Genomic DNA, 23,651 nt, shown 5'->3' with positions numbered 1-23,651 from the left:
TGAAAAGTCTTAAAAATATAACCTCCAGTTTCTTTAAAGTTTGTTTTGTTTTGTTTTTTAGCCATTTAGATGCCTATTGTCAGAAGGCAGAAGACTGGTAAGGGGTAGACAATGGGGTTCAAGTGACTTACCCAGGATCACACAGCTAGGAAGTATCAGAGGCCAGATTTCAACCCAGGACCTCCTGCCTCCACGCCTGGCTCTCAATCTACTGAGCCACCCAGCTGCCTTCCCATAGTGAGGGTGGATTTTAATCTCAAATTGGGTAGGCCCACATGGCACAGAGTTGCAGGGAGAAGAATTTTTCTCCTGAATCTCAGGTGAGGTAAATGAAAGGATCAGTGCAGTCATGAAAATGCATCCCTTGAAATTGGCAATACATTGCTCTCCCATAGAATATGCCAGCCATACTTGTAACTTCCTGTTTTGAAAATTCTCTTCCTTCTCCTTGTTCACACCCCCCTCCCCCTGTGGTCACCTGCCGCATGGAGACTAATTGTAGCCTAAGCGAAGAACACCCCAGTTTTTACCAGCTGGTTTGTGAGTCCTGAAGAAACTGGGGCAGCTACCAGCACCCTGGGCCCTGGGGCTGGCCTGGGGCAATCTGGCTCAGAGGTTGGAGATCAGCTGGGGCCAGGGCTGGGGTGGGTCAGGACCAGGAGAGTGATGTGGGTCAAGCAGGTCCGGAGCGGATAACTCCAGGCAGGAGCAGATAGCAGGCAAGCAGGCAACAGGAGCAATCTGAGTCAAGAGGCTTTGCTGAAAAGCCTTGGAGAAATGTGACTTAAAAAACAGTATCTAGGCTATCTTTAAAAAAAAATTGAGAAGTTCTCATCCAAATCTTGTGGTTGCCATAACTGTAAAAATTAAAGTTAGTCTCTAGTAATAGAAATATTATATTTTATGAGGCTTATTAAGAATTATTAGAAATCCAGGAATAAAGAAATACAAATATAGAAAACCAAATGCCCATGGCTGATTAGCCAATTTAGAAATCCCCGCGCTTAGCTTACTTACTATATCATTGCAATGGCTGAGAGAGAGCGTGTGAGGCAGAGAGCCAGTTAAATACTCATTGTGATCTCTCACAGGTGATGACTCAGGTGAGATTATAGGGAATTCTGGGAAATACCAAGGACTACTGGGGATTCAAGTCTAGGGTTCAAATTTCCATTTTACAGTTGTGAGATGGAATGAAACACTCTTATTTCTTCTTGATCCTGCCCTTACTTTGGTTACTAAGGCATCTCCTTTGTCCCTCTTCTACTCTGCCTCCCTACAAACATTAACTGGTTCCAAAGCTGGCCCAGTTGGGTTTTGAAATGGCAAATGGAGAGGGCAAATGGCATTAAGAAGGCAGGTCCTAGTAATTGTTTTATACTGGGGAAGGAATGGGACCAAAGGTATGTGTTTAAGGGGTTAGAAATGGAAGGAGAATAATCATTAACATTGGTGAGCTTCTGAAAGATTTAAAATTCAAAAACTAGAAAGTGTATGGAGCTAAGTTCATATTTAGTTGGCCCTGCTGGTGTGATTTCTAGAGATAATGTTCTTTACAACCTGGTTGGAAACTGATTATTCTTCAGTACCTTGTTCCCCAACATAAGACCTCAGGTAAGAGATGTACATAGTAGAGAAGAGGAAACAGATACATTCTACAATTCAATCCAATAGAAATTTAATTAGCCCCTGATTACTATGTGACAGGTAAAGGGGATGCAAAGACAAGAGTGGCTCACCTCAAGGAGCTTCCATTCTGCTGAGAAGGAAATAAGATGTCCATAGGTAAGTCAATATGAAATCTATCTATAATATACCTGACAAGATACTTTGGTTTCTTGTGACTTTATCAGGCTAAGAATCCCTTTTTGAGTTTTAGAAGCAATCAGTCCAAGATTTTTTTTAATTATGAAAAAAGGAGGTAGAGTCAATATGGCGGCATAGAGGCAACAAACGTTCAGACCTCTGAAAACCCTTCCTTTCCGATTGCAAACTAAATGCTCCTAGGGGACTGAAAATCAAACCTAACAACAAGACAGAGCCAGGGAACCCTCCTGCTGGACTCAACTTAAAAGGTATGCCCCCCAAAAGCCTGAATTTGAGAACACTCAAGTTTAAGGGGAAGGAAGAAAGAAGGTCCAGGGACCCCTCCGCCACCTAGAGTGCTAAGCTTCCAGGGGCAGCTGGAACCTCTGGGCAGGCAAGAGAGCTGGTCTGAAGGGAGTACCTTGTGGACAAAGCTGTGTTAGGCTCAGAGTGTTCAACACAGGCAGTGGGGAAGCAGATAGAGGAGAAACATAGAGTGGGAGGCAGAGTTGCAGCAGCGGAGACACTCCATATTTCACCTCCCCCTTCCCAAGGTTTTGGCCCCAGGGCATATCCAGCAACCCAGCCAGACTTAATCCCATCAAAGCCTTCAGAGGACAGGGAAGCTCAAGCTCCAAAACCCATCCCCCACAGACTGCACTGAGAGATTTACTGACAAAACTCCAAGGGTGAAGGCTGAAAGAAAAGCCCAAAACCACAAAAAAAAAATGAGAGGAGCAAGAGCTCAGGCAGGGAGTAAAGAAGGGATAAATATGAGCAAACAACAGAAAAAGAAAAAAAGAAATTACAATTGACAGCTTCTATACAGGCAATGAACAAAGAGCAAATGAAACAGAGAAGGATGAGGGAACTCCCAGCAAAAAATCAGAAAACCCAGAGAACTGGATACAGGCCCTGGAAGAACTCAAAATACAATTCAAAACACAATTAAGAGAGACTGAAGACAACTTTAAAAGCAAGATAAGTGATCTGGAAACAGAAAACAGTTTCTTGAAAGCCAAAATTAATCAGCTTGAAAATGAGGCAGAGGAGACACAAGATGAGGAAAAGAGGATGAAAGATGACCTCCAAAGAAAATCAGACCAGATGGAGAAGGATGACCAAAAAGCCAGGGATTAAATCCAGTCTTTAAGAATGAGAATATAACAATGAGAAGCAATTGACTTTATAAGGCAGCAGGACACTATAAACCAAAATGAAAAGAATTAAAAAAATTGGGGAAAATATGAAGCATCTCATTGATAAAACAGAAGATTTAGAAAATCATTCCAGGAGAGACAACTTAAGAATCGTTGGTCTACCAGAAGACCATGACAAAAGAAAAAGCCTGGACATCGTCCTACAGGAAATTATCCAAGAAAACTGTCCCAATATTCTAGAACAAGAGGGAAAAGTGGAGAGTGAAAGAATCCACAGATCACCTCCTATACTTAATTCCCAACTGACAACACCCAGGAATATTATAGCCAAATTCAAGAAGCATCAGACCAAGGAAAAAATATTACAAGCTGCTAAGAAGAAGTCATTCAGATACCATGGAACCCCAATGAGGATAATGCAGGATCTGGCTGCATCTACACTGAAGGACCAAAAGGCATGGGATATGATATTCTGGAAAGCAAGGGAACTAGGTCTACAACCAAGAATCAAGTACCTAGCACAACTGACTATATTCTTACAGGGGAAAGTATGGTCATTTAACAAAATAGAAGAATTCCAAGCATTTGTAAAGAAAAGAACAGACCTGAAGAGAAAATTTGATACCCAAGCTTAGAACTCAAGAGAATCATCAAAAGGCAATTTAAAAAAGAGGGAAAAAATAAAAACAAAACAAAAGCAAACAAAAAAACTCAAACAAAACTTTTTTTTAAGAGACCCAATAAGTTAAAATGATATGTATCCATATAAGAAAAGAGGTCATTGGTAATTCTTAAAAATTGTTATTACCACTTGGGCAGCTAGAAGAATTACACCAAGACATAAATATATAGATATATGTATGCATAAATATATATACATATATATGTATATGTATATATATATATATATATATATATATATATATAACTAGAGCTAAAAAAGAGGTTAATACTAAAAGAAATGGGAAAAGAAATAAGAGGAGGTAAATTTATATGTTACAAAGAAGCTCATGGGAGGGTGGAGAACATCAATACACTGGAAGGGTAAAGAGGTTTGAGATAGGAAATACTCAACTCTTACACACATTGAAATTGACTCAAAGGGGGAAGAACAATCCAATCCATTGGGGCAGAGAATTGATTTGTGCTCTATAGGGAAGTTGAAGAGTAACAAACGGACTGGTGGGGAGGGAAACAGTACAAAGGAGGGAAAGGATGGGGGTTGTTTAAAAAGACTGTAAAGAAAATAAGGGGAGAACAAGAAGGGAGGGGGTAGAAAGGGAAGTAAAATAAGGGTGGGAATTAAGGGAACTGATTAAAAATAAAACATTGGTGTAGAAGGAAATAGTGAAAGAAGAAAAGACAGGACTAGGAGTAGAAATCAGAATGCTGGGAAATACACAACTGGTAATCATAACTCTGAATGTGAATGGAATGAACTCACCCACAAAATGCAATCAATGGAATAGACTAGGGGTAAATGACCTCAGCAAGATAGTGTTCCAAAAGCCCAAAGACCCTAGCTTTTGGGACAAGAATTCACTATTTGACAAAAACTGCTGGGAAAATTGGAAAACAATATTGGAAAAATTATGTTTAGATCAACATCTCACACCCTATACCAATATAAATTCAAAATGGATAAATGACATATATAAAGAGGGAAATTATAAGTAAATTAGGGGAACATAGAATAGTATGGGAAAGGAAAGAAGGGTGTCCAGGAGAGGAAAAAGGTGAATATCTCCTCAGGAGAAATTCTTGGCCAGACCTCCTTCCTAGGCTTCTCAAGATTGAGAGAGCTAACTGAACCTCAGTCTGAATCTTCTGGCTTCTCAAGATTCCAGACCTCCTAGGGCCCCTCCCCCATCGAGGAGAAAAGATTCAGCAACCCTTCAGCCTACCACTCTTCCTTGAGTGCAAAACTTCTGCCACACTACACACACTACAATGAGGTAGAGATTTCACAAACACATCCACATTCCTGGATCCTGCTTTCAGGGGAAGATATCCATTCCTGATCTATCTCTTTTACCACCAACTAAATCTTCCATTACAGTCGGCAAGACTGCATTCTCCTTCAGATGTGTGGAGTATACTGTGGTATAGTTTTTTTCTGGCACATAATAAACACGTTGCGGCAGTAAAACAAACAAACAACAAACAAAGAAACAAAAACAAATTTCTGTATGCTGCTGCTATCTAATAGAGGGTAGTGGAAGCTCATGATTCAAATATCCGACTTAAAGCAAACAATTCAGATCCTGACTAGTAATATCTCAAATTGCTCCTGTCTTAAGGTGCTCGTGTATCAAGGTATCACTGTATATATATTTTAGCTAAATTGATAGAAAAGTTTACTAAAAAAAATTATCATTCAGAGACAAAATATTAATATATTAGGGAAAATGTCAAAATAATGGAGTCCACAGAGTATAGAATGTATTTAAATTTCTTCCCGAAGAGTAATTCAACTACTTAGGTTTAGCAATGATTTTCCATTTATTAGTTTAGCAGAGAGTCTTTTGGTATTTATACACATTGAATTCTCATAGATAATCTTTGGAGGGTATAGTCATTGGTCTTAGAGATTTATACTGAAACTCAAGAGTTAGAGCCAATGAAAATCTGGTTCATTATTCCTTGTAAGAATATAGGTTCTATTCACTGTTTTATTTGGAGCTGGGGAATTTAAGATGAGAAATAAGATTAAATGGAAGAAGGGTACTGCAATCAATGACTCTGAATTCCTTCAGATCTGAATTTCTATAATGTTTTGTGCAAAAGAACATTTTTCTTGGTATTAGTCACTGCCTAATCCACATATATAGTAGGACAGCCATGATCTTAAGCATTTTTAAATCTGCTTTGTACCTTTTTTAAAACTTCTTGGTCCTCTGCTTGTGAATTAATGAACTAAACTCAGTTATTTTAGAAAAAAACCAAAGCATAAGGTAAAGAAAAAATGTGAATATGGTGCTCACTGGTGAACACTAAATTGTCATTGAGGACAGTAGTTATATGAGTCTTCATTTTTCTTAAATCTGTTATTCAATTGCTTCCTCACTTTGCTTTTTCTTCATACAATGTGGCTAATTCATCATGGGGAAAGCAACATCCTTAGTGACTTAGTGATGCTGACATAGTGACACCTGACTGACATAGGGTTGGAGTAGGGACCAATTTACCCAAGGTAATAACAGAAATTGAAAAAAAAAAGTATTTGTTTTACCAAAAATGTAATAAATTCTAAATTTATCTGTAGTAGAATCAACTCTAAAATGATTAAGGGACAAGTTCTGTCTCTGTTTTGTGGTTTCTGAACTTTGGCATTGGCATTCTTTAAAATATCTCCCAAGTGTCCTTTAACTGGAAAAGAAGCATTTCTATTCTGCTTTCTCTTATTAAGCCTTAAAAAATTTTAACATGATTTTATTTAAAAGAAAAAAAAATCCTTATGATGAAAGTCTATTCTGATCAGCTCCATTCTTTCCTTTTTATACTGAAGGTTGCTGGCAAACTAGAAAGGGGAAAAGAGAAAATTAGTTGTAAATCAATAACATGGGCAAAGGGCTGTGTGCCCTATCACACAAAAGGGCTGCGTGCATATCAGAAGTGGAAGGGACCGTAGAGATTGTCTACTCTAAAACATGAATTTTGCAAAGAAGGAATTTTAAATTCTTGGGTCTGTCAACTATATTTTTGGGGAGCCCCAAGTTTGCCCCTGTCCCTTGAGAGCTGATCTTAGAAGTCCCAGACTTACCTAGTCTCTGACTGAACAATAAACCTTAAAGTACTTAATGATCCCAGTGGGATTACTAGATAGTTAAATCTTAAGTACCCTTTGTGTTTTAGAAGTTTCTCCCATTGTATCTGAGACCTCTTCCAGACAGCCCAGCCCCTGGCTGAATCTTTCTTTTGTATCCATTGTAAAGCATCAGCCTCTTCCTGATGATCCAGCCCTGGACTCCTCATTTCCTTGAGTCCATTGTAAAGTCCATCAATCATACCTTTATTCCCATTAGTTGGAAATTGGAATCTGATACCAAAGGCAGGCAAAGGACAGATTCTGCCCTCAAGCTTTTAAGTTTATTGTACATTTTCTCACTTCAAAAGGGACTCTCCTTTCCAAGTAAGCCTTGAGCTCTTATTGTTACCTATACATACATAGGTCTATACACATGTGCATATGTGTATGTATATATACATGTATTTATATATTAATTGCTTGAGATCTGTTGACTTTTCATAGATACCAAGGTTGCATATTGTTTTATCCCTTGTTTTTGTTACATACTAGTTTGCCTCATTTTCTAGTCATGTATTTCATTGGCTACATTATTTTTGCCACTTCTGTACAATTTCTTTTGAAACAAAAATCTATCCATTGAGAAAGCAAGCAAAACAAAATCATTATTATAAACATGTATCATCAAACAAAACAAATTCCTGGATTGCCCACGCACTTCTAAATTTGTCTCAGTCTGGACTGAGAGTCCTTCACTCTCTGTTAGGAGATAGTATCAACCTGAAAAAACCACAGAGTTACCAAAGTAGTTATAATAGAATATCCTTAATTAGGACCAGGGAGACGATGTTTATTGGCCACCACAGAGAACCTCTGCCCATCACACAGAGGCACAATTTGCAAAAACTGCTTTGGGAAAGACACCAATAAAGGGAATTTCTGTTGAACTAAAAAGAACCTGGGGCTATATTTATATCTTAGGGAACAGAGGCAAAGAGAAAGACTGACTGGTTATCTAGAGTCTTTTGAAAGAGGATGTAACCAAGAGACTAGAATACCTGGGAGCACCTAAATACAATAAGAGATACTAAGAAAACAAAAAAGGGTACTTGAGATTTCATTCTAGAGGGATCAAGGGGTATTTGAAGGTTTGTGGTTCAGTTTGGGACAAGGGTCAGTAGGGAGAAGATTCCTTGTAGGCAAGTTTTTAGGGACAAGGATAAATTTGTAGTTTCATAAAATAAGATTGTCAGTAGTGAGTGGGATATAATGTGTCTTCCTCATAAGAAATGTTTCTTTAAGACCTCTTAGACTTTTTAGAATAAGAATCTCCCTTCTCTAAAAACAAAACCTATAACATGTCCACTTTAAATCTCAAAGACCTTGAGGGGTTGAGTAGTTTTCTGGAGACAAGGAGTCTTCATCCTGTGGAAATTAACTGCCTTATCTCTTGAAAGTGTCAAAGAAGATTCATGCTCCCTTAGCATTTGTATACCTTGTTGTATCTTTGAACTTACTCACTGTTCTTCAAACTCTAGACCAGGGGTCCTGGTTCCAAAGATGAAAATCTGACTGTAACAAGGGATAGTGAAGAAACATAATATAATTATGGGAACTTGCCCTCCAGCTGATACCCTAATTGGGCCCCTTGTCCCAGGAACTAAAACTGACATATCCTTATTTATGTACTGCCATAAGGATATGTTATCTCAAGACCATATGTTCACTGACCTGACCTAGGTCACCAGGTAGACCATATGTTAAAAGGAAGCATCTGGGACTAAGATTGATGTGTCTTCACTTCTGGTGCCTGATTCTCAAGACAGACCCCCACCCCTGTAACCGCGAAAATGTGGGATCAATGACTGTGAATTGCCAAAACTGTAAAAATAATTTTAGTGTCTTGATTTTATATAAAAAATAAGTGGTCGCCATGGGAAAAATTCCCAAATATGAAATACCCAAGTCAGCTGGATTTTATGGAGATTTTAATTAATACCAATGAAGGAATTAAGGGAAGGGAGAGAGAGAGAGTAAGAGGAAATAGTAGGAAAAGGCTGGGGACTAGGCCAAATGGGCTAGGTCTTTCTCTTTAAGAGAGAAAACTAAGTCAGTCTTTTATCCACTCACCACAAGATTTTGTCCCAAGCAAAACTCCAGTCTATCACAGAAATCCTCAACTCCTGAACTGAGTTCAGAGACCCAGCTCCGAAGTCCTCCACCTCCAGAGAGAACTTTCTGAACTAAGTTCAGAGAGCTCCTTTTAAAGAGAAATTTCTCCTATTTCACCTCCCCTAAATCTTCACATCTACCAATCACAGTAGACGTTTTCCCTCGGACTGACCATGCCTAGTTCACATCTGAGTAGACTAAAACTTCACACCTCTTTGCTAAGCTTGCCCTTTGTAAGTTGCTTGACCTTTTAGTGATTAATTTGACCTTCATAGGTACTTAGCACCCTTTTGTATTAGATCTAAAAATAGACCTAGCTTAAGGTTCTAGCTTTACTATAAGTATGGGTTGGGGACTTTTTCTCATTGTTCCATCAGGAGTTTACAACTTTATCTTCCCCTAACGTTTGCCTAAGTATGGGTGGAGTAATGTAAAGTTCCCAATACATTCCTGACCAAGTACCTTCATTGTTTAAAATGGGGGAAAGCCTTAACCAAATGTTCCAAGGTAGAGTCTGAGAAATTTTAAGATTCACACCCCTAGCCCTTCTATATAAACCAGACCTCTGCAATGCTCGGGGTCTTCCACTTCTTGTGGAGGTCCAAGCTATAGCTTGAATAAAGTACCTCTGGTGTATTGCATTACCATGTGTATCTCCTTCTTGGAATCTGAATTAGAACCACAGAGAACAATAGGAGGAGGGAGATAAGGAGGAAGGGTTTTGTGATTGCAAACTCTATAGATTGGTATTCTGACTTCAACTCTTCAGCATTCCTCAAGCATCCAAAACTGGGGAGTGTCCCTTTCATGAAAGAATAAACTGCTATCTTTGCATCTAAACTCTGAGTTTGTGAGTTTATTTTAGTGATGGGGTCTGCTGCTCATGGTCCTGTCTCACACAGTAAGTAGCATTTATTTTTTTAAACCCTTACCTTCCGTCTTGGAGTCAATACTGAGTATTGGCTCCAAGGCAGAAGAGTGGTAAGGGCTAGGCCATGGGGGTCAAGTGACTTGCCCAGGGTCATACAGCTGGAAGTGTCTGAGGCCAGATTTGAACCCAGGACCTCCCGTGTCTAGGGCTGGCTCTCAATCCACTGAGCTACCCAGCTGCCCCCTAGTAAGTAGCATTTTTAATCACGAGTCTTCTCGAATGATGGTTGGTCATGGTGTTGATCAGAAATCCTAAGTATTTCAAAGTTGTTTGTTTTTATAATATTTTGCAGAGCTCCTTATTGGTGATGCTTTCCCACAAATTTCCCAAAATGTTGGTGATGATTTCCCATATCTACTACATGTTTCTCTGTTTCCTTTCCAGTGAAATAAAGTTCAAAAATTTTGAGTGATTTGACAAAGTTCACCCAGCCAATTAAAGGCAGACTAAAACCCAAGTTTACTAACTCTGTTGTCCAAGACTCTTTTTACTAGAAGAAAGTACTTTGTAGACATCAAAATATTAAATATATCCAAATGATCATGCTTCATTACTTTAAGGATTCGTGAATTCTTTGGAGTGGGTTCATTGGTGAGTCTGAGTTAGGCCCTTATCTCTCCTCCCCTGAATTATTTCAATGACTTCCCAGTCTGTTTTTCAGCCTTCAATCTTCCCCTTTCACATTTATCCTTCACACAACTATCAAATAAATATTTCTAAAGTAAAAAGCTTACTATTTCACTCCTCATATCAAAAGCTCTAAGTGCCTGCATCTTGCCTCTAAGATAGAATATGAATTTTTCTGTTTGGCATTTAGAACTCTTCATAAGATAGTTTGAACTCCTTTTCAAGGTTTATTGAACATCACTCTCCTTTCATGGGCTCTACATTCTAGCCTAACTGGCTCTCTGCTGTTTACTCTTCACTTTAGCAAATATAGCATCTTTGGAAATAGATCTACAATCAACAAATTTCCAAGGACAGGCTACATATGCCTTCCAAAAATGTGTAGTCCAGTATTTTGAAAAGCAGTCTTGCTACTTGGACCAGAAAATGATAGCATTATCTTGTGATGAAGAAATCAGGGCAGGATTTTATGTCAGTATGGGAAGATTGAAGGTAGGATGGGAAGGGAGATGGTATTGCACATTCTCAGGCTCCATTAGGGAAGCCATTCTGTGTCCTGTAGCTAAAGACCAGAAGTTAAGAATAAAGTGGTGGATAAATTAATATATTAATAAACTTTTCCTTAGCTCAAAATCCCAGTAGCTGATGGATTGCTTTCTCCTTTACACTATCCCTCCCCCCTCCACTTCTTTTATTCCAAAAGGAGATTTAAATGTAAAGTTCCCTGTTTCCTTTTAAGCCTATTCTTACTGTTTTAATACACTAATACTTTAATTTTGGCTTTCTTTAGATAAAAGATAAGATCAACCTTAGTTGTTTCTGCAAATATATCTTTGTGTTCAGAGAGAACAAACTGGGAAGGAAGCCTCTGGCTTTAAACTATGGAGAATTTAATTGACTAAGAAGTTTCCTTTCAAACTTGGCTGCTAGGTGCCACCTGAGAGCACGATGAACTGATATTTTATTTTATTAGTTTACAAATTTCCCATAAGCAGAATCTAAACTGAATCTGAAGTTCCTCTTTTGTGTCTAGACTGTCCAGCCTAAAATGTAATCCTTAGACAAAAAATACCGGAACCCTACTTGAGAGAGAGAAGCCAGGGTACAGAAAATATAGTCCTACATCCAATCCGTCACATGAGAAGAGCACAGACATTGTGTGGGAAGATTCCATTCTATCTAACTAACTTTATTTTCCCCAGAAACACCTGTAGATTACACATGGTGTTGGTTGATCATCTCTGTGTTTCTGTATAAACTGAACTTATTGCCTAGAATGTTGTCTCTCTTATACCTTATAGAATTCCTATATTCTTGGAGAACTCATCCTAAGTTCCTTCTCTTACAGGAAGCCTATCTTCTTGATCTTTCCTGATTCCAGTGCTCTTACCTTAAGAAATTACCGTGTATACTTTTTATATTGTAATAATTAAAAGTATGAGGCTGATAGTAGCTTAATCAATTTATTAAATCAAAGTACTAATAGTAAAGAGAGGGGAAAGGTAGGAAGGAGGTAGAGAGGTACTTAGCTCACTAATTTAATGGCTGCCATGATGGATTGAAGTTAAATTCTGACAAGAGTTCCTCAGCTCTCCATGATCCAGCCAGAAGACCCCCAAAGACCACCTGATTTCCATTTATAAGCTCTATTCTCCACCCACTAGCTTTCACATGTCACATCTCAGAAACCAACCATAATTTCTTAATTTGCCTGGACCGCCCAGAGGGGCAGTGCCTGTGAAATCAGTTTCCTGTCTTGTTGGTTCCTTGGTTCTTTAACTTCCTTTCTATGAGGGCTTATCTATACCTGAATTAGTGGTCTTTGACCTCCAGGTCACTAAGAGATGACATTAAATAAAGCGACATAATGGAGAGAGAAATTCTTTTCCAACAATATTTAATTTTCTATATCCATGTTTTCCTCCAACAGAATATAAATTACTTTGGATCAAGGATTGTTTCCTTTTTCTTCTTGTATCTTTAGGACATGGTCTACTTATTAATCAGGCACTGAGGAATTCCTGCTGAATAGAACGACTCATCCTCATTCTCTCCATTGTTTTGGATTGAAGAACCCTATACATCTCAATGACTATTTTTGAGAATTATGATCAAATTAATTCTTCACATCATTGAGTTGAATCCCTGGGTTCAGGAAGGGTACCTCTTACAAGAATTCAAGACTCCATAACTTAGCTTAGAAATAAAACGAGAAAATTTATTAATTTAGAAGGTAATGTTGTGAAGCACCAGCCCTAGAACCCTTTCCCCCTAGACCTGCTGCAGGCAAGTTAATGAAGAACCAGTTACCATACCCTGGAATGTGCTAGGAACTGATAAGGATCCCAAGCCCAGGAGTTCCTGTCAAGTTCCTGTTCACTCCCCCAACCCCAGGAATTCCTATGCACTCCCCTTACCACTCCAGTATAAACTGCAAGCCTCAGAATCAGTGCTCAAGCCATTTTTAGAGTGCTGAGCCCAAACTGCAGTTTGTTTAATAAACTCCCTCCTGTGTGTTACGTTGTTGGTTATTGTTTCATCTTTGGGATCGATTCACTGGGCACTTCAGTTGAATTTGACCGGAAGGACAGCACAGATGGAAAGCTGCCTTTCTGAGGAGATCACTTCTGGGGTCTTTATCCTCTTTACAACAGGCAATACATGACTTAGGGAGAACCAGGCACAAGGGGGTGGGTTGGTCAATCTGACCCGGGTCAGCCTGAAGACATAAGGGGGACCCTCCTAGTTTAGGGGACAAATAGATGTCTTAGATACAACTTGATGGTATCAAAGCATAGCCTGGAGGCATATCTCTGTGTCCATCTCAAAACCTAAGGGACATCCAAGGAGGATAATTCTCTCAAGGGTATTTCTTATCATTAGCCTTTGAAGTCCAGGCTGACCCTTTCTTTAGCCTTAACAAGGATGCAAGGAAGCAAAGGACTTTTCCTACTTACAGTTTGGCCTGAAATACTTCAATAATTTGGGGGTGCAAGGCAAACCTAGGGTCCTACATAAAAATGAGATAGTATTTAGAAAAAGATGATCTTCCCTAGACTATCCCCTGAGTGGTGCAGACAAAATGGAAAGCCATGGTTGGTTCCTGAGATGTTCTGTGGGAGAGTTAGTGGGCAGAGAAAGAATTTTGTAAGAAGATGGCAAGGAGGAAGTGGTCTCTTGGCTTGGGTGTTGATGATGCTAGCTGGACCTGCTGGTGCATGGTGAGTGTAGGAGCCCCATTATGTTGGCCTTAAGTTAAATGCAGCAACTAGAAGAGTACTCTCAATCTCTCCTTTTTTCCCTTTTCTTCCTCCTGCTCCTTTTGACTTAATAAAATTATTCATCTACAGCCAGTCTCCTAAATTTAATTCTTGCATCTTTTTCACTACTTTAGTGGCCCTCTGTTTTTCAAGGTTGACACACCTGATGAATTAATAGCACAAAGGGCCAATGCCTCCTTAACTTGCTCACTCAAAATGATCTCCACTGAATTATCCTGGCAGGGCAACAGAACGCAATTAATAGACATGTGCTGTGGGATTTATTCATCAATTTCCTTGTTTCCCATATAGTCTCTGCCATTGTACCCTGTCTCTGCTGTCACACTATCATTCTGTGGAAACAGCAGCAAAACTCCCCCCCTCTCTTCCATGCAAAGGTGATTAAGGTACAGGAAAACAGGGAGCTTATGTGCCTGAGAGGATAGTCCCAATTAGAGAACTAAGGAAAGAAGCAACTGGAGCAGGACGAAAGCCTACATATAGACACCAAGCCTTAAGGAAAGGAGACTGGCATCTAGTGGGGATAGTTTGGGCCTCACAGAAGCCACTTGGGGGAAGGACAGAGTCCTATTAAAAGTGATTTGCACATAAAGGGGGGAAAAGAGTGATTTGCCCAGCATGGGAGAAAGCTGAGATCATTTTGATTTTCAGCCCTGGGCAAATCTGCCATCAAAGGAAGAGTCAAATAACCAAAGATCTCATGAAGGAAAAAAAAAATTAAAACTTGAACACAAACAAATCCACAGGAAAGATATAGAAAAAGGAGAGAGTCAAATGTATTGAGTAGACATTGCAAAAGAAAGGAAAATTGGTTAATAACCGATGAAGCAGAGGACTCCATGAATTGCCAAGAGAGCATGCAACCACAGCAGAATGTTCTCAAATGATTCAAGAAAGAAATATGAATTGTGAAAATAGAATTTCTGGCCTGAACATCAGAAAGAGTTGGCAGAATGGAAATTTTTTTTTAAAATGTGGCAAGTCTTTCCAGAGAAACAAAAGAGAGAACAACTAAATATACAGAAGAGAAGGACAAATTGGAAAAAAGAAGCAAAATGACAATATCAAAAGAACACATGATCTCAGAAAGACAAAATACATAAAGACAACTTAAGAACTATTGATTTCCCAGAAGAACATTATGAGTCAAGTAATCTGAATACCACAATGAATAAAATAGTGCCAAGAAAACTGCCTGGAACTTCTGTATACAGAAAACAAAGTGCTAATCAAAAGAATCCCTAGATATCCTATGAACTCTAAGTAGTTACATTTACCAGGTCCATTGCCAACAAATTCTGCAAATGACTAGGAGAAAGAACTTCAAATATAAAGAAAAGGAAATCTGAATAACTCAAGACTATTCTGAATCCACCAGAAACGGTTGAGGGAATCTAATAATGCATTCCAAAGAGCAAAGGAGCTCAAGATGGAACACAAGGTGACATATGCTGCAAACCCACGCCTAATCATCAGTGAATACAAAGATGGACATTTAATAAAAGAGAAGCAGCTGGATTCCTATTAAAAAATAAAGATGAGCAGATTATTTGCCTTGTAAACATCCCAGACAAAAGGAAGAAGAAAGTTAAACAGCAATCAAGAAAATTGATTCCAGAAAAAGGTGGAAGGTCCTAGAAAGAGGAAGATGTATATGGCATTAAGTACAACAACAACAATAATAAAATAACAATAGAGGGACTAAGAGATTCCTCTCAAATTATCCAAGTAGATAAAGATGTAAAAGGAAATTTATATAGAAGAGATGATAGAGGAACAAGCCTAAAGCACCATGGACCAAACCTCAAATTATTCCACCTAAAAGTAAATTAGTTGTTTTTTTTTGGGGGGGGGAGATAATAAATGACAGACTGAGAGGATTCATAAAAGGGAAGAGGAGAGATAGAAAATGGAGAGGAATATATAATGTAACCTACTCTAGTAAAGTTTACTATAAACTATGAAGGGAATATAACTTCTGTTCTATTTTCAGCAAAAAGAACTGGGAAAGGGAGATTGAAATGAACTATGACATGGGAAATCTCATTCCAGTGTTGGGAAGAGGTCTTACTGAAGAATACTTTCGTGGGGGAGAGATATGTAATGAAAGATGGGGCTCTTACCATTGATATAATCTATAGAGATCTGATGCTTAGAGAAATGACTGCCTCTGGGAGGATGCTATGTCTTTAGGGATATATGTTGTTTCAGGAGAAGGGGAATTCGAGCTCCTGCAGAAAACTGGCATCCCAAAATGTTCATGGACATGGATCCAAATGCCAGGTTTTGCAGCAAATTATCAGTAAGTTATGGGGAAAAATACAGAAAAGGTGAGAAATAGAAATGTAATATACAATGAGGAACTCAAGAAAATTGTTACTATAGGACAATGCTTCTATCCTTTCTGTTACTGGATGAATTGATACTTCAAAAAAATAAAGTATAACAGAAAAAGGAGGTATGGAGCAGAATCTATGGGACAATAAGAGAAATTGTTTAGAAGAGAAACTCAAAATTGATACTTTACAAACTTTAATTTAAAGGGAATAAATACAAAGTGATGAAAGAATAAACATATAAGCCCAAGGCCGATGAATTAAAGAACAAAAGTTTAGAATAGACATTGTTATGAGGTGAGAGAATGGACATGATTCACAAAGAGTCCATACCTAAGGAATTAAAAAGGCATCTCAATAATTTTAAAGAGATTTATTAGCATGATGATCCAAAGGCAGGCTTGCAGGAAGAAGTTTGCCTGACTAAAGTCACAAAAGATGGAGTTTTTATTGGGTATGACACAGAAAACAAAGGGAGAAGGAGCATGTGACCTCAAGGATGGATGACTTTAGGGGAAGGGGTCTGAATTGGCAAAGTTGTCTATCAGTGAGATATACAGATATCAGAAGGGAGGAAGACACCTGCCATCTTTATCTGTTTATGAGTAGTCATCAGAGATGGTCTTTTCTGATTAGACTGATTTAGAGAACTTCTTCATTTGTCATCTGGTATTTCTGGGTTTTCTGCATCCTGCTCCATTTCCTCCTCTCTTTATTTCTGGATTCCACTATAATGTATCAACCTGAAAAAAAAACACAGAAAACTAAGAAGGCAAAAAGAATACTTAAGATTTGGTCATATCATCTAATCCTACCTAGCTTGAATGATAAGTGTTTGATGGTTTATTGCTCACTCTGGGACAAGGACCAATAAGAAGATTTCTTGAAGACAAGGGCCAATTTGGGGCTTCATAAAACAAGGTTGTCTGGCAGAAAAGGAAAGGACTTAATGTAGAAAACAAGTGAAATAAATTTTTTTTTTCTAGAAAAATGTGCAGAAAAAGAAAAAAAAAGTTTAACAAACAGAGGAGAGGAGAGGAAGAAGGATTTTACTTATCATCTCAACTGAGAGAAAAAAGGAGAGGAAGTATTAAAAAATATAAAAGGAAGAAATAAAAAAGAATAAATGTCCTAAGTAAAACTTCAAAACTAAAGACAGGGGTAACAAATAGGCATTGGGCAGAAGTGATAAAGGATGAAGGATCCTATGGAAGAGCATTGACCTCAACTAAATTAAGCAAAAATAACTGAAGTGAAAAAGCACTGGTTCTGTGAAAGAAAAAAATAAACTCTCCAAAATCCTAATTCATAATAAAGTTAGAGAAAAATATAAACTGAACTCTTATAACTAAGTATAATTGGATTAAATAATCTAATAAAATAAATAACATTAGATAAAACAAATCCTCATAATCAATTGTTTTTGAGACACTTGAAAAGGAAAGGCACATACAGAATAAATGTGAGGGGCTAAAACAAAATTTACTCTTCATTAAGTAAATCTAATTACCAACAGTACTCCAGGGAAACATTAATAAGAAGAAAGCTCCCATGTATAACAATATTTATAATAGTCCTTTTTTGGTAGCAAAAACCTGGAAACAAAGTAGAAGCCTATTGATTTAGGGAATGGGTAACAACTTATGGTACTGTGCTATTAAAAAATGTTGAAAATGATGTATCCAAATGTTGGAAGAGAATTTCTCTCTCCATTATGTCACTTTGTTTGTCATCCCTCAGTGACCTGGAGGTCAAAGACCACTGAGTAAATTCAGGTGTAGATAAGCCCTCAGAGAAAGGAAGTTAAAGAATCAAGGACCCCAAAGAGACAGGAAACTGGTTCCACGGGCACTGCCCCCCTGGGCAGCACAGGCAAATTAAGAAACTTTGATTGGTTCCTTAGATGTTATGTGTGAGAATTAATGGGTGGAGAAGACAGCTTCCAAGGGGAGATCCAGGAGTCTTAAAGGTCTTCTGTCTGGAGTGAAGGAACCTGAAGGAACCCTTGTCTGTGCTTAGCTTCCATCCATCATGGCAGTCACCAATAGATTAGTAAGCTATGTACCTCTTTGCCTCTTCCCTACCTTTCCCTCTCTTTACTACTACCATTTTGATTTAATAAAGTTATTAAGCTACTAGCAGCCTCATAATTTTACTTATTGCACAAAGAAGCATGCAAAGACTTTTATGAAGTGATGAAGAATGAAATAAGCAGAGCCAAGAAAACAGCTGATAATGATCTATTCCCAAAATGGTTTCTTGGTTGAATTCTTCATGGGGATAATAGGAGTAAATATCTGTATATTTGTTTAATTGTCTTATTAAATATATTGTTTGTCCTTAGGATTGGAAAATGCTTTTTTAAAAATTGAAATTTGTTTAGAGGTACTTATGTAGTGTATTCCTAAGACATGTTGGGTTAGGTAAGTATTGGAATAGTGCTTAAGAGCTATGATGAACTAAATTTTGTACATTTTCTTTCTGTAAAGGTTGCTATAGCAATTAAAAAAATATACAATTAGAATTATTTTTTTTTCTTTATAGTAGCATAGGATGCAAGAAGAATAGCATTTTTTTTGACTGTTAAATTTTAAGAATCATTCTAGTTACCTGTTTAAAATTTTCTTATTCCATGGGGCAGCTGGGTAGCTCAGTGGATGGAGAGCCAGGCCTAGAGATGGGAGGTCCTGGGTTCAAATTTGACCTCATACACTTCCCAGCTGTGTGATCCTGGGCAAGTCACTTCACCCCCATTGCCTAGCCCATACCACTCTTCTGTGTTGGAGCCATTACACAGTATTGATTCCAAGACAGAAGGTAAGGGTTTAAAAAATAAAATAAAATAAAATTTCTCCAAGAAAAAGCACAGTAAGTTCTCCAGTTCTATTCCAGAATTAGGTACTTTGGAAAGTCTAGTTAACATGGACAGAATCATAGGGAAGGTGGTTTTATGAGAAGTCTCAGATTCCCAGAAGCTTGAAGTTTTTAATCATGAAAAATGGATCCTTGTGTTGAATACACAGTGAACACGCGCCACTTCCAATTTAGCCCTGGACACTCCTTACAAGTTTGTGTTGCCCATCATGAGGTAGCCCTGTTCAAAAGTGTCCCCACAGCTAGGTCCTTGTAAACCTTTTTTTTCTCATTCATATTTACATTTTTCTGCTATTCGTGGGCAGTTTCCCAAACCCCTATTTTACTGTGGAAAAGTGTTTGTGGATTCTTGATTCAGTTAGACTCTCCACAAGAATTATAAAGGAGGAGAAAGAGATGCGGCTAGCATAGTAATGGCCCATTAGCAGCCATCCTGCATTCATCTGCAGTGACAAATTGTCCTCATTCCCTGCCTCTCCCTTGCACTAGGATCTGTTTCTGCTCTGTACAATGCCCCGTATTTGTACATTAATACAGCTGAAATCAAAGTGATGTAAATGATCCCTAATAGCTCAAGATGCTTTTACCAACATAATGGTAGTCACAAACACATGCAAAAACTGTCAGCTGGCATTAGGCGAGGAAAACCAGTGAGGCATGACATGAATGTAAAGGACACCATCCTGGGAAGGACAGAAGCATCTTCTTCCTGGGGTTTCCATGATCCCCATCAGGTCAGGGACAACTCGTGGTCCTTGCGAGCCAGGAGTCAAAACGCAGGTTTGCTTAGGTCTGATCTGAATGTTGCTACGATGACTTCATCCTATTATTCTGACATTTACTTGGGTTGATGAAGGGCTGGAGCTACCTTGTGAAGAAAGAACCCGTGAAGATGACATCTGTGTATTTATAATCAAGGCGCAGACACACGCTGAAGTGTGAGCTAGACTCAGGCTCAGTCTGGACCCAGAGAGGAGGAAGAGAGAAAAGCAGGGAAAGCGCAAACCCTATTACCTAGCACGTGGGTCGAAATGTAGAAGTCACTCAACTGGTCATGCTGGCTGCATCTTTCTTGTTGTAATATCCCAGCCATAAACCCAACTCCCGAAGTGTCCTGGGCTCTTCCTGGCTCCCCTCTCCTCCCTCTTGCTTAGAGGAAAGGAATTAGAGAGATGAACGATGGCTGGCCCTGAACAAGCATGCTTCTCACTTTGATATTGTCATCTGTGACTAAACGTTGGTTACTAAGACATTTTCCTCATATTAATCCAATTAAGGAATGGGGACCCCTCTGCCTTCCTTCTTTGCTTCTCCTTCCCCCAAACCACCATGGATGGACACACATACAAACATACACACACACACACACACACACACACACACACACACACACACACACACACATAGGCACAACCCTCACTGCCAGTAAGCACATCGTGCCTCTAAATATTCCCAAGAGTTTGCATTGTATTAGCAAAATATAGTTATGATGAAAATATCCCACGACATACTGTGCGCCAAAGTGGCTACCTCAGCCCATCTTATCTTACGATGAGCCCCAGGTCCATAGACATAGAATTCATGACTTTTATTTTCTCCCTCTTTACACGAGGCTCCAAAATTAAGATGGGATCCTTGGGGCAGATACAGACTGTTGAACGAGCACTATTTTAGTTCATTCTGGTCTTCTTTACTAATAGACTCACCATGAGGCAATGGTTTGGTTTTGTCCTGGGCAATTCGTGAAACAGAAAAAACATGGCCCTTGCCTTCTTTTGTTTCCATAATGAGGGTGAAAGAATAGTAGAAAATGGGGCAAAGCTGCTAATCATCACACAATTTTTTGCTTAACACTCCACTATGGGTGGTATAAAATGAGATCTTTCTTGACTGATCAGTGCATTGGCAGTGCATTAGAAGAACTGAATCACATCAATATTGACTTTCTTGCTCTGGGAGAAACCAGAAGACAAAAGGAAGTTTCATCAATTCTGCCTGGAGAGGAAATAAAAGGATTAAGTATGTTGTATGGAACACAGCCATTGTGTCTTACGATAAGCATAAGAAAAGACGGAATTTCAAGAGGATAATTGCAGGGTGAGAACTGCACAATTGAAGAGGAAGAAGTGATAGAGAAATTTTAGAAAAAACTTGATAAAATTTCCAGATCGAGACAATATGTGTGTTGATTCTTGGAGACTTAAATGTAGGGACATTTATGGAAAACAGTGCATTGAAAAAACATGGTTTTGGTTTAAGAAATGAAAAACTCAAAGCTTATTAACTATTCAGGCTCTCCATAACTATATATTCAGACCTCATTAATAATTGCTTCCAGAAGTGAAATGATGGACATGATGACAACCTAACAACACGGGGGGAAAAAGAAATTGTGACTGTTTTAACAAACTGGAATAACTCTTCATTTTCTGGACTTTGTCATTATGAATCAGCTGCCTTGGCCAACCTTATGACTGCCTTCTCTTATTGATGAGGTCTTCTGAAAACCACCATTTTGAAAAGTCATCTAAACTAACCGTCTTTTTCTCTGGATTTTGCCACAGACTCTGCACATGGGTATCTTCCCCTCCTCCCTTGCTATCTGCCTCCATTTGAATTTGAGGGTAGGGGCTGTCAGTTTATATGGTTATTTTTGCTTATTTTTGTACATTCCAATCTTAGCACAAAGCTTGACACAGTTTAAGTGCTTAATACGCGCTTGTTGACTAACAACTCCTGAATGGGGTGGGAATAATTGCCAAAACACTCTGTTTCATTAGACTATTGAGTAGTTAGGGCATAGGTCAAAATCAATGTCAAATTAGAAGACAAGAGAACGATAAGAAAACACTCAATACAATCGCCACAGTTTCAATCTGATCTTTTAAAATAAACTACTGGGAAAGATTATAATGGCAAATGGAAATTATATTGATATCGATTATTACTTTTTTGAATATTGCTACAATGATACCTGAAGAAGCTGGCTCTATTAGTAAGTAACTTTTGGTCACTTTGCCAAGTGAAGAGAGATAGCAGCAAAAGGGAACACATATTGAGAATGCAAAGTCATTTGTAAAAGTTTATGGAAGAGCATAGTGGAAGAATAGTAGCAACATGCCTGAAGAAAGCGTGTGAGTAACTAAGCCGCGAAGATCTTCCAGCAGGGGAACAATAAATGGCTTTAAGTTGAAGAGTTTTGTCAATATTTCTCTAATGATTTATTTTCATAATTACTGACATTATTTCCTATATCAGATACTTAATCACCTGATTAACTGAACACACAGCACCTTTAAAGCTCCTTTGAAGCACTTCTACAGGTCCTTTTTCTTGACGTGGAGGTTCTTGAAAACTATGCTACTAGAGCAAAGGCTCTTTTGGGTGAAATCATACTGTAAATGGTGAAAGTTCTATTCTGGTAATAGACTTTGTCTGTTTTCTGAGGACCAGTTTAGCTAAAGATGCACAAGCTTGATGCTTACAGGTTGTCCAATTGGTAATGAATTAAGGTAGCCCACAGAATAGATGATATCAGTTCCCTCACTGAAGTGCTAATCCTGGCCTCAAATATGTTAAATGAGGAAATAGAAATGGCACTTGAGAAAACTAAGCCATGAAGAGTGACTGGAACAGACCAAGAAACCATTGAAGAAATTCATCTTGGTGGTGACACCATTTTGAAAGTGTTAAGGATTGTTTCAGGGAAAAGAAGACATCAAAGAGTATTTAAAAAATCAACAGATAATATATTCCAAGCAATGGATTTATGATCTCATTGAGGAGAGAATTCCTTCCAGTAACAACAGATTAAAGCTCACTCATCTTTGTCAATAAATGTTTATTTTTGGGGGGCAGCTGGGTAGCTCAGTGGATTGAGAACCAGGCCTAGAGATGGGAGGTCCTAGGTTCAAATCCGGCCTCAGCCACTTCCTAGCTGTGTGACCCTGGGCAAGTCCCTTGACCCCCATTGCCTAGCCCTTACCACTCTTCTGCCTTGGAGCCAATACACAGTATTGACTCCAAGATGCAAGGTAAGGGTTTAAAAATAAATAAATAAATGTTTATTTTTTGACTGACTCTCATCCATGTCCTTCCATAAATATTCCACAGGGAGTCTACCCAGATGTTGCTTTTCAGAGTATGAAATCTTCCTTCAGATTTTCCCTACTGATTTTAATTTTTATTGTGATATGATCTGTAAAGAGTGTACTTAATAGCTCTGCTGGCTTACATTTGCTTATGAGTTTTTTAATCTTAGAGCAAGGTCAAATATGCAAAGCTTCCTGAGTAAAAAATGTGCAAATTCACTACGATTCCATTAAGCACAAAAGGCTTATTATATCTGATTTTTCTAATATTTTATTTTAAATACCTTATTATTTTTTCTAGATTATACACAGTTATATTTACTTTCTGATATTTTGTGATCTATATTCTCTCCCTTCATCTCTCTCTCCCGTCCTGAAATGGCAGACATGCAACATTCTTGCATTGCTCACAGTAGTTGTCATTCACAGCTGATCATCATACATTTTTGTTGTTACTGTGTATAATGTTTTCTTGGTTCTGCTTACTTTACTTTGGGTCAAATCATGTAAACCTTTCCATTAAAATGGGAATCCTGTTTATTACTTCTTATGGCACAATAATATTTCATTATAATCATGTACCATATTTTGTTCAAACATTTCCAGTTACTGAACATCCCTTCTG

This window comes from Monodelphis domestica, chromosome 3 (genome assembly GCF_027887165.1).
Source record: "Monodelphis domestica isolate mMonDom1 chromosome 3, mMonDom1.pri, whole genome shotgun sequence".
In the NCBI taxonomy this organism is placed as follows: Eukaryota; Metazoa; Chordata; class Mammalia; order Didelphimorphia; family Didelphidae; genus Monodelphis; species Monodelphis domestica.
This window is presented reverse-complemented; position numbering follows the sequence as displayed.